Genomic DNA, 11,041 nt, shown 5'->3' on the forward strand with positions numbered 1-11,041 from the left:
TGTGGTTTGGGGGTAGTTTGTTATGCAATAATAGGTAACCAGTACAAGGAATTCTTCAGTTCTTATCAAGAGGCAGAGTCTATTTCTCCTTCCTTTGAATCTGTGCTGGCCTGTGACTTGCTTTTAACTAGTAGAATTTAGTGCTCTTTCTGGCCCTAGTCCTTTAAGAGGTCTGACAGCTTTCTCTGTCACTATCCTGGGATCCAACCTCCTATGTGGAGAGGGAGAGGCCCAGCCAGCCCCCACCTATTCCAGCCACCCCGACTAAGGCACCAGACCTAGCTACAGTGTAACAGCTAGATCTTCAGTTAGCATGAGGGAAGCCATCTTAGGGAAAGGAAGCAGTACTGTAGCTACATATGACCCTGACTCACTAGTCTCTGTGAGCACAGTCCAGCCTGCACGCAGCCTAGATGATTAAGCCCCTCCCGCTTTTGCAAAATACAGGATCTGCTGGTTCTACGACTCCTGCTTACGCATACCTCCCAGCCGTGATAAGACAATAACTTTGTTCTCTGAGTTCCCCAGGAACGTGAAGACCTCGGAAAGAAAAGTTCTGCATTGGGAGCCATCAGGAATGACAGAAGAAAGAGACAATGTGGCGCCTTGAAGTCCATCACACCAGATGGTCGACATCCCTAAACCCCTTCCTGCCCTGCCCATTTCCCCTGTACAACCGCCTCAAGGTTCTGTAGGATTTGAAGATGGTTCTTCAGGACACTAGTCCACCCTCTCCCGATTATGCTAGCCAATCATATACATTTTCCTTTATCAACCAACGGCTTGTTTGCAATTGATTGGCACCAGATTGTGGTGAGCAGAACGAGCCCCTTTTTGCTCGGTTACAGCGCTAGTTCCCCCTTATCTGTGATTTCACTCTGTGGCTTTAGTTACCTGCAGCCAACCACAGTCCAAAAGTATTAAATGGAAAGTTCCAGAAATAAACAATTCGTAAGTTTTAAATTGCCCACCATTCTGAGCAGCGTGATGAAATCTTGCACCCACCTGGTGCATCTGCTGGGATGCGAATCATCAGTGCATCCACGCTGTGTGCCCTACCTGCCCATTAGTCACTTAGCAGTTGTCTAGGTCGTCAGACCAACTGTCGCGGTATCACAGTGCTTGTGTTCAAGCCACCTTCATTTCACTTAGTAATGGCCCCAAAGTGCAAGGGTAGCGATGCTGGCAATTCAGATATGCCACAGAGAAGCCAGAAAATGCTTCCTTAAAGTGCTTCCTCTGAGTGAAAAGGTGAAAGTTCTCGACTTAAGAGGAAAAAACCTGTATGATATGGTTGCCAACATCTATGGTAAGAATGAATCATCTATCTGTGAATTTGCGAAGAAGGAAAAAGAAATTCTTGCCAGTTTTTCTGTCATACCTACTGCAAAAGTTACGGCCATAGTGTATGGTGGGAAAGACACTGCATTTTTTTACAATAAGATATCTTGAGAGAGAGAGAAAGACCACATTCACGTAACATTTATTACAGTATATTGTTATAATTGTTCTGTTTTATTATTAGTTATTGTCATTAATCTCTTATGGTGCCTACTTTCTAAATTAAACTTTATCATAGGTATGTATTACAGGAAAAAAACATACTCCATATAGGGTTTGGCACGCTCCCTGCTTCAGGCATCCGCGGAGGGTCTGGGAACATATCCCCTGCAGAGGAGGGATGACTCGTATACGAGCTGAATGGAGCCACGTGAGTGCCTCCCGTCAGTGCCACATCCGGCAGAAGAGCAGCCTAGCTGTGCCCAGCCAGACCAATGAATTGTGAGAAATATTAAAATCTTTTTAAGCCACTAAGTTTCAGGGTGTTTTGTTGGGCGACAATAGATAACTCTTAAAGGCAGCACAAATATCGGGTGACAGTGAGCAGTGCCAGCCCTGACATTTCACGAGCTCTTTTGTACTTAATAGCTCCCTGGAGCAGACATTGCAGCTTCCGGTCCTGTGAGGGGTCACACACCCAAAGTGGACATTTTGCCGGCACCCTGAGCCCGGTGAGGGCATGAAGCAGCCACCCACACATCTTTAAAAAGCCTGTGGTCCCTCTGTCAGCAAACACGCATTGGAGGACCAGAACTTGGTCCCTGGATGGATGGCTCAAGAGCAGGCCTCTCTTGAGCTGCCAATAAAATACGTAGGGACAGAGAGCCAGAGGAGAAGGAGAACCCAACCGTAACCACACACTGAAACAGGCTGAGGGGCAACCCGTTTCTAAAACCTGGAGGGAATCCTCAGTATTAATAAATATGGTTGGGAGGGAAAAATAAAATGAAAGAAAAATGACTGCTTAAGGATATGTCTGCATTCTAGGGCTGTGGGAAGATTCTCTTCTGAGGTTGAGCGTTCTTTAATTTAAGAAAAGATCTTGCTGGGCTGTAATGGGCCTTGTGACGTCTGGATGTGCCGTGGAAGCCCTGAAATGCGAGGGATTTGGGAACTTGTAGGCAAGTGTAGGGGAGGAGGGGGTGCAGGATTCGAAAAACAGAGGGAAGTGGTGAAGACGTCAAGATAGAGAAAGAACAACATGGAAAAGGTCAAAACTCTGGATAAGAAATTCCCTGTGTCAGGAGTGGCTGAAGAATTTTAGAACAAGGACATAATGATACTCAGTTCAAGTTGTTTGCTTTTGTAGGAAGTATTTTTGAAATGTATTATGGTAAGAACACTTCACGTGAGTTCTACCCTCTTAACAGATTTTTAAGTGTCCGATACAGTATTGTTATCTATAGGCACAATGTTGTACAGTGATCGCTAGAACTTATTCATCTTGCATAGCTGTAATTTTAGACCCATTGATTAGCATCTCCCCATTTCCACCTCCCCCAGCCCCTGGCAATCCCTGTTGTACTCTCTGCCTCTGTGAGCCTGACTATTTTAGTTTCCTCTTAGAAGTGGAATCACGCAGTATTTGCCCTTCTGTGACTAGCTTATTTCACTTGGCATAATGTCTCCCAGTTGTCTCCCATAATGTCTCTTCACTCACGTTGTTGCATATGACAGGATTTCCTTCTTTTCTAAAGCTCAAGATATAATATTCCATTGTATGTATACATCACATTTTTAAAACTTCGCTCATCCATCGATGGATATTTGGGTTGTTTCTACCTCTTGGCTATCGTGGATAATGCTGAAATGAACATGGCAGTGTTAATATCTTTTCAAGATCCTGATTTCAACTTTTTTTAAGATAAATACCCCCAGAGGGGATTGCTGGATCTTCCCTCCTGCACCCTAAATCTTCAGTGAAAGTCTACCATACACACACCAGACTTAGGTGGGGTACACTTTAGGGAGTTGCAGGACACAGGGCTGGCTGTTCACGTAGATCAGAGCAGCTTGGAGAGAAGAGAAGAGCTGCAAGAGGTGACAGGCAAGGGACATGCAGAGTTCACTGGGAATAGGAGGTCGAAATGAGGTGTGACCATGGCAATGTGATCCTGCTGGCATCTGAAAACATCCTGAGGAGAGCCCAACTAGTTAAAAAATTAAATATGCAAAAGGGAAGGGTGGAGACATTTAGGTTACAGGAGACAGATGGAGTTGGACAGAGGAAACACCTGTCCAGGCATTTCTTCAAGAAACAGAGAACCCCGAAAAAAGGCAATCCTTTCTCCTTCTCCCTGTGTCGTTGTCCACGTGAGGAGAGCCGTTGCCTGACCAGCCAGAGAGTCAGGCAGGCTTTCCTTTGTCCGCGGGTGCTATCAGGGTCTGGCCTGGGTCCTAGCACTATTCTTGCCATATTTCTACATCCAGAGTCTTCGGAGTCCTGAAAGAGATGCGGGAAATGCAGAAAAAGCAGTGGAGTGGGGCCTGGCCTTGGCACGTTGCATTCAGAGTTGTCTCCACAAGGAAGAGGCAAGCAGGGCCAGAGACAGACACATCTGGGTTAACATGGTTCTTCAACACGAGGGGGAGTAACTCCCAAGACATGGCCAATGTGCGATGACTTTCCCCTCAAAGCCAAGAACAAAATAAAGATGAATGTTACACACCGCTATCAATATAACCTTGTTCTTGAAAGTTCTCTATCACTCAGCCAAGAAAGTGAAGGAAGTATAATCACGAGGAAGGAGAAGGAAAAAGTATCATGACTTGTTTACAGGGAATACAACTGCCTACCTGGAAAACTGAGAGAAGAAATGGAAAGACGGAAAGAATTACTATAGAGTGGCTGACTACAAAAGAAATATTCAAAAATCCATAACTGTCCTAGCAATACTTAGATGGAAAATAGAATGGACTCCATGAACAAATAGCAGTATAATTTATAAAATACTCAGGATTAAACTTAATGAGAAATTGGCTGGGTTTGTATTGTCAACAGTGGTATGTTTTTTACTGAGGGACATGCAAAACAGCTTGAATACTTGAAGAGATAAGCCTAGGCAATGGAACAGTCATTGACAAGATATCAATTCTCCCAAAACTAATTTATAAATTGAACGATTCTAATGAAAATACAAGATCATTTTTGAACTTATCAAATAGATTTAAGTTCATCTGAAAGAATAAATGCTTGCAAAGAGCCAGGAAATTTTTGAGGAAATAAAAATAATGATGCCAGCGCTTGTGCTACGACTGTTGGCTGAAAGCTCTGATAATTAAACCAGTTTGGTCATGGTTCAGGAATAGGCAGATAAAAAGAAAAGAAAGTAGATATTTTAAAGAAAGCAGTATGTGATAAAGGTGACATTTCATAGCAGTGGGTAGAATAATTTTTAAAAATTGAAAAAAAAAGCCCAAACCTCAGAGATATATATCAAAATTAATTCCAGATGGAGAAAATACTTATATGATAAAACAAATTAGAAAATTAAAAATGAAACCATAGAAGTACTATGAGGAAATGATGCTATTTGCATGACTGAGCGATCACAAGAATGCAGGTTTTATTGCTCCTTGCTCTGGCCCAGTGCCTAGAGCAGCCCCTGGCTCAAGAGGAGCAGCAATATAGACTTGTTGAAAGAATAAATGAGTAAACTTCAGTGCACACAATTCTAGAGCTTTTGCTGCTTTAAAAACAGCTAGAACAAAATGTAAAACCTCAAGTCCCCACTGGAAAAGATATTTACAGCATATGCAATAAAGAAATAATATTTTTAGTTTATGAAGAATACTTCCAAATCAATAAGGAATGATAATCCTCCCCCAATAAAAATGAGCAATTCACAAAGAAGCATTAAAATGGTCAATAACAGGAGAGTGTGCTCACACTTCTTGGAAACACGAATTTAAACCACGAAATACCAATGGGAAGATATCAGCTGTTGCTGAAGTCGTAGGAACACAGACTCTTTCAAATGCTGGGCAGAGATGGGAGACTCATTTTCTGGAAGGTAATCTGGTATTCTGTGAAATGTCACTGAAATCAGTGTATGTGCAAATCACTTGACTCAGCATTTCTTCTGTTGGGTATTTTCTCTGCTCTCATAGATGTGCTCAAAGATTTAGAATGTTCATGGAAATGGGCCACTTAAATGACCAGCAAGGAAATAGTGACTGTATGTACGATGGTAAATCCATATGAGGAAAGGACACTTAATGTTCTGGAAGAATAGTCAGGATAAGTCTCTAAGTGTAAGAAGGAGCTCAGCGTACATGCTGTCTTATCCCGTTGTTGTAAAAATTACACCTACACACGTATTAAAATAGACTGAATAGATAGGTGCTTCATCTATGCATAGCGGGATTATAGACAATTTTTATTTTTCTTCTCTTTGCTCTTCTGTAAATTTCTAAATTTCCTATGATTTGTGCAATAAAACTTACGTGATTAGAAAAAAATAATTATGTGATTAAAAAAAGAAAAGTTGACGTGCCTGGCCAGAGGAGCTCATCATATAAAGGAAGGGCACGTGAAGAAACATCACTGATGCCTGGCAATGAGGCTGTAAGAGAGGCCATACTGAGGAGGGAGTGCCCAATGCCATCAGCAGAAGGGCCAAGGCATCCCAACTGAGGTCTCCTTCATCAGTGGTGGTCCTGCCCCGGTGCCCCCCTTAGCCTGCCTCCCCCACCAGCCCTTGGTCCTGAGGCCTATTTACAAGAAATCCCAGACCCCGAGCCTGGATGGTTCCCCAGAAACTTCATACGCCCACCCATGCATCATTCCTCCTGCCCTAGGACTTCCGCCACTGAGACTGGTTTAACTTTACCCCAGGCTAAGTGATTCTTCAATTCCTTCAATTCCGATTAAATTGTACCAATTTTAAAATGGGTACAAATTTGTCATTTAGCAAGAGAATTAAAGAATGCACCACATCATATATTTTCTTTTCCTTGCAGATTTGGCTGGTTCTCCCAAAAGGTATTTCCACCTTTGATAACGTTGGACTCTAATAAACTTCCTTAATGCTGTTTTCTTTTGTTCATTCATTCCTTTTTGTAAAACAATGGAGAATGAGGTTGCCATGTGACGTGACAGAGACCCATACACCTTGGGTGCTGGAGGGCATCCGAGAGCCCATGTGGTTCAACTCCCATCCTTGGTGCCTGCTTTACAGAGAAGCACATCGAAGCGCAGAGACTTACGTTAATTTCTCATTGTCCCAGTCAGTTGGTGGCTGAATCAGTGTGACCCCCAGGCTAGAGTCTTTCCGTTGTTCTCCCTGAACTAGGCGTGTTCCTGTCCTCCCGTCTCTTTTCCACCTCCCCTCTTCTTTTCCACCGTAAGTTGCTCCTTGGTTATGATGTCCCATCAGCCTGTCTCCCTGACAGGTCTTCTAAACGGTTAGCATCTCGGGTTCTCTGTATCTTTTCTCCTCCTATGAGAAATCTTTCCTGTGATCCTGACAGAAAACTAGATAAAATGAGCATTGACACTGAATTTTAAATGACTTTAAACCACAGTATGTAAGAAGTCAAGATTATCTAGTCCAACATCGTGTTTACCCAACCAACCCCTTAACATGTGAAGAAGCGGCTTGTTCAAAGTCACACCGCGTCAAGACTGGATCTCATGCCTCCCATTCCGCTGATCTTCCTTCTTATTTCCCCCTAGTAATGGCACTATCTTATGGTTTTTAAAAACAAAAGAAAAATATTGCTCCTATGTGTCTTTAAATAATTACATATTGTAATGTCCTTTACAAGGGGATTACATCTTTTGGGAAATATTGGAGTGTGTGTGTGCTCGACCAAAAAAGGCATTCCTTTGCATTGTTGCTGAATCCTCTTTATGTGCAATAAATTTGATTTAATCCCAATATGTCACTTTGGAAATCTTGATGTGTTCTAAGTCCCTATCCTCTATAATGGAGTTCTCATGTCTGCTATCTTTATTATTTTATCTGTCATCACTCTTTTATATTCTGCACAAAACAAGCTCAAGAAGTCCAAGGTTTTGGATAGGGAGAAGATAAGTTACATATCTGCAGGCAAGCATATGGCTTTCCATATTTCTAGCGATTTTCAATTCACAAATTGATTAGATTATAATCAATTAACAAATATTGATTAGATTCCAGAAAATAGAATGGCTAGAACTTGGTGAGTGATTAGACACAAGGTGTGAGGATATGCCAATGATGCATGCTGGATCTCTTAAGTTTCTGGTGGTGTGAAATGTTGACACCGGGAAGAGAGATGATGGAGCAGGTGGAGGTGTGGGAGGAGATTTTGAGTTCAGGTATGGACACGTTCAGTTTGAGGCACCTATGGCATCTCCAAGGGAACGCGTAGGGTTGGCAATTGCATAAGTAAGTTAGGAACTCAGAGGAGGGAAAATGTGGGGATCATTAGCACACAGATGACAGTGGAGGACGAGAATGAAGGGGTATGGAGAAAGAGAGAGAGACATATGGGGAGGCGCCCAGGGAAACTCCAGACTTTACAGGCTCACCAGAGGGAGCCAGCCAAGGAATGTGCAGAGGGAATAAGAGGAAAAGAAGTGGTGTGTGATGTCAGGGAAATCAAGAAAAGGGAGGGATTCAGGGTGAGGTCAAGGATGCTCAAGACTTAGGATGCTTGATTAATGAGCATTGGAGGTAGACAGTTTCAGAGGAGTAATGGCAGTAGAAACCACAAGCCAAATCTGGTCAGCCATCCATAACTGACAATAAAGTTTTATTGGAACACAGCCACACCCATTCATTCACATATTGTCTGTGGTTGCTGTCCTGCAACAATAAGAGAATTGAGTGGTTGTCATAGAGACTGTATGGCCCACAACACTTAAAATATTTACTATGTAGCCCTTACAGAAAAGATTTCCCACTCCCTGAGCTAGTGGGTTGAGAAGCGAAGGGTTGGAAAGGGATGCAGACTGTGAATGAAGACAATTCTGTAAAGAGCTTCAAGAAAAAGAGAGAAACAAGGTAGCAGCTTTTGGAGAACATGAGATGAATGAGAGGATTTTTAAATTTTCTCCTTGCTTTTTAGACAGAAAGGATTTGAGTATGTTTAAATGTGAGTAGAATGAAGCTAGAGGAGAGGGAGATGTTGAAGATACACCAGAGAGTAAAGAAACTGAGAAGGAGAGACTGGAGGGCGTCCCAAACACAGGTGGAAGGGAGTGGATAGAAGGGAGGCATGTCCTCCCTGACAGTAATAGGAAGGAAGTAAAGGTGGGTGCCAAGGCTGGGATGTCTAAGGATTTGGGGGCAGGATGTTGAGATAATTTCTTTCTGAATGGCTCTATTTTCTTTGTAAATTAGGACATGAGGGAGATGAGATCATGTGTTAAGAGTGGAGGGGGGGTACCAAATTTGAACCTTTGTCCATAATCACCTCCATTCATCATCTCCACCAAGCACAAGTCTGTTCGCATCACTTAACAGTCCACGTCCCATGATGAGATGCGGCCAATTTCAGGAAAGGCAGAAGTGGCCCTTGGAGTGTGCCTGGAGTCCACCCATCCAGCAAGCGACAAAAATGAGACTCAAATCCAGTCGCACAGGAGAGCTGACCTGACCTCACAACGGCTGTGTCAAACTGCTGTTCATCATGCAATTCTTTTTTATTTTTCCCTCTCCAGCTGGTTATAAATTTCAGTGTATGTATTTCTTTCTCCCAATTTTATTTTTAAACTCATAATCTCTTTCCAGAAATAATGAGTTTCTAATTCTTTTAAATTCTTAACAGGAAAGGGTCTGGGACTTCCCATTCTCTTTGAGGGTTGCCTCTTTTCTGATGGCTCAGCCTGTTTTCGTCTGTGTGCTCCCACTACCTCCTCCCCAACCTTTTTTCTAGCAATTCTCTTTGTAAATATCTTTTTCCCTTGATCTGACCATTTTATGCAACGTTTTTGCCTTTGGTAACAGCTTTATTGAGATATAATTCACATACCATACGTTTAGATCTTCAATTCATTTTGAGTTAATTTTTGTATACGGTGTGAGGAAGAGGTCCAACTCCATTCTTTTGCTTGTGAATATACAGTGGTCCCAGCACTCTTTGTTGAAAGAATATCCTTTTCTCATTAAATCGTCTTGCCAAAAATCAATTGACTGTAAATGTGAGGATTTCTTTCTGGACTCTCACTTCTGTTCCGTTGATCTATATGTCTGTTCTTAGGCCAGTACCACGCTGTCCTAGTTACTGTAGTTTTGTAGTACGTTTTGAAATCAAGAAGTGTGATTCCTCTGATTTTATTCTTCTTTTTCAAGATTGTTTTGGCTGCTCAGGATCCCTTGCAATTCTATGTAAATTTTAGGATGAACTTGTCAATTTCCGCAAAGAAGTCAGCTGGAATTTTGGTAGGGATTGCGCTGAAGCTATAGATCAATTCGAGGTGTATTGCCATTCTAACAATATCAGGTCTTCCAATCAAAAACATGGATTGTCTTTCCATTTATGTATATCTTCTTTAATTCATTTCAACAATCTTTTGTAGATTTTAGTGTATACGTTTTACGTGTCTTTTGTCAAATTTATTCCTAAGTATTTTGCTCTTTTTAACGTTATTGTGAATGGAATTATTTCCTTAATTTCATTTTCAGAGCAAAAGTGCATAGAAATACAGTTGAATTTATATCCTGCAATTGTTTATTGCTGAACGTGTTCGTTAGTTCTTGTAATGCTTTTTGATTTGTCTTTCCTCATCTGCTCCATCTACCATCATGAGATCCTCTCTTTCATTCTTCTACCATTTCTCTAAAAGAAAAATCATTACATTCCAGTTAAATATACCTGTACTTTAATGGAGAGAGGAAGTCAAATAAACAGGCCGATATGCAAACTAAACTTTTGAAAGAAGCTTAAGTATTGAAATCTGTACAGAGGCAAAAACAGCCCCGAGTTGCACAGCTACTTACTGGCAAAGTCAGGATGGTGGTTGCCGAATGCAGGAGTCTGAATGTTTGTGTCCTCCAAAATTCATATCCTAAACACTATTTGAAGAGAATACAGAAGAGCTACAGTGCTTTTGACTCCAATAAATATTTATTTCTGATAAATGGGCAGTTACAACAAAACAAATAATGGGTCCTTTCCAAAATCATCGCTTATTTTCATCCAGGAGACCAGTTTCCTCTACTTTCAGCACATGTCCTGGTGGATTCTTTCCAAGATCCTTATAATAAATCTGCAGTCTTCAGAAGTCTTCCTCTCCACACGGACCATGTCTGTCCTTTACGCAAAGACGCAACAGCGACTGGGGCTGTATTTACTTTCAGTCACAGGTGAGCCTAGCCAAGCACTTGAGTTCACATGATCTGAACTTTCCCAGTGGTTTCTCCCTCATTTGCCTTACTTCTCTTTTTGGCAACATCTGAAGTCTGTGTCAACACCGTCCTGCCCCTCCAGAGGTACATCTTAATGCAATTAGCCTTAGCCAGCTGGAATAGCTTAGGGACAACAATGAAAAATCTTCCTGAACGATGCAATGAATTATCAGTAATGGACAATTATGTGTCACACTCGTCTGAGGAGAATACTGATTCTACTGTAATATGAGAAGCAATTTCTGACGTCAAATGAGGTGGAGTGTGAATGCGAGCTTTCCTCAACTTTCCCCGATACTTTCAACTTTGGACTGAGCTCATCAGAACTGATGTATAGGAAGTTACAGGAGACATTTCCAAGT

General features: G+C 41.9%; 1 protein-coding gene across 1 annotated transcript in view; it reads left to right on the plus strand.

Moving 5' to 3' along the window:
* Window positions 1-11,041, plus strand: part of LOC124235157 (gamma-tubulin complex component 5-like) — a 44,945-nt gene that overhangs the window by 3,965 nt on the left and 29,939 nt on the right. The window lies entirely within an intron of this gene.

This window comes from Equus quagga, chromosome 2 (genome assembly GCF_021613505.1).
Source record: "Equus quagga isolate Etosha38 chromosome 2, UCLA_HA_Equagga_1.0, whole genome shotgun sequence".
In the NCBI taxonomy this organism is placed as follows: Eukaryota; Metazoa; Chordata; class Mammalia; order Perissodactyla; family Equidae; genus Equus; species Equus quagga.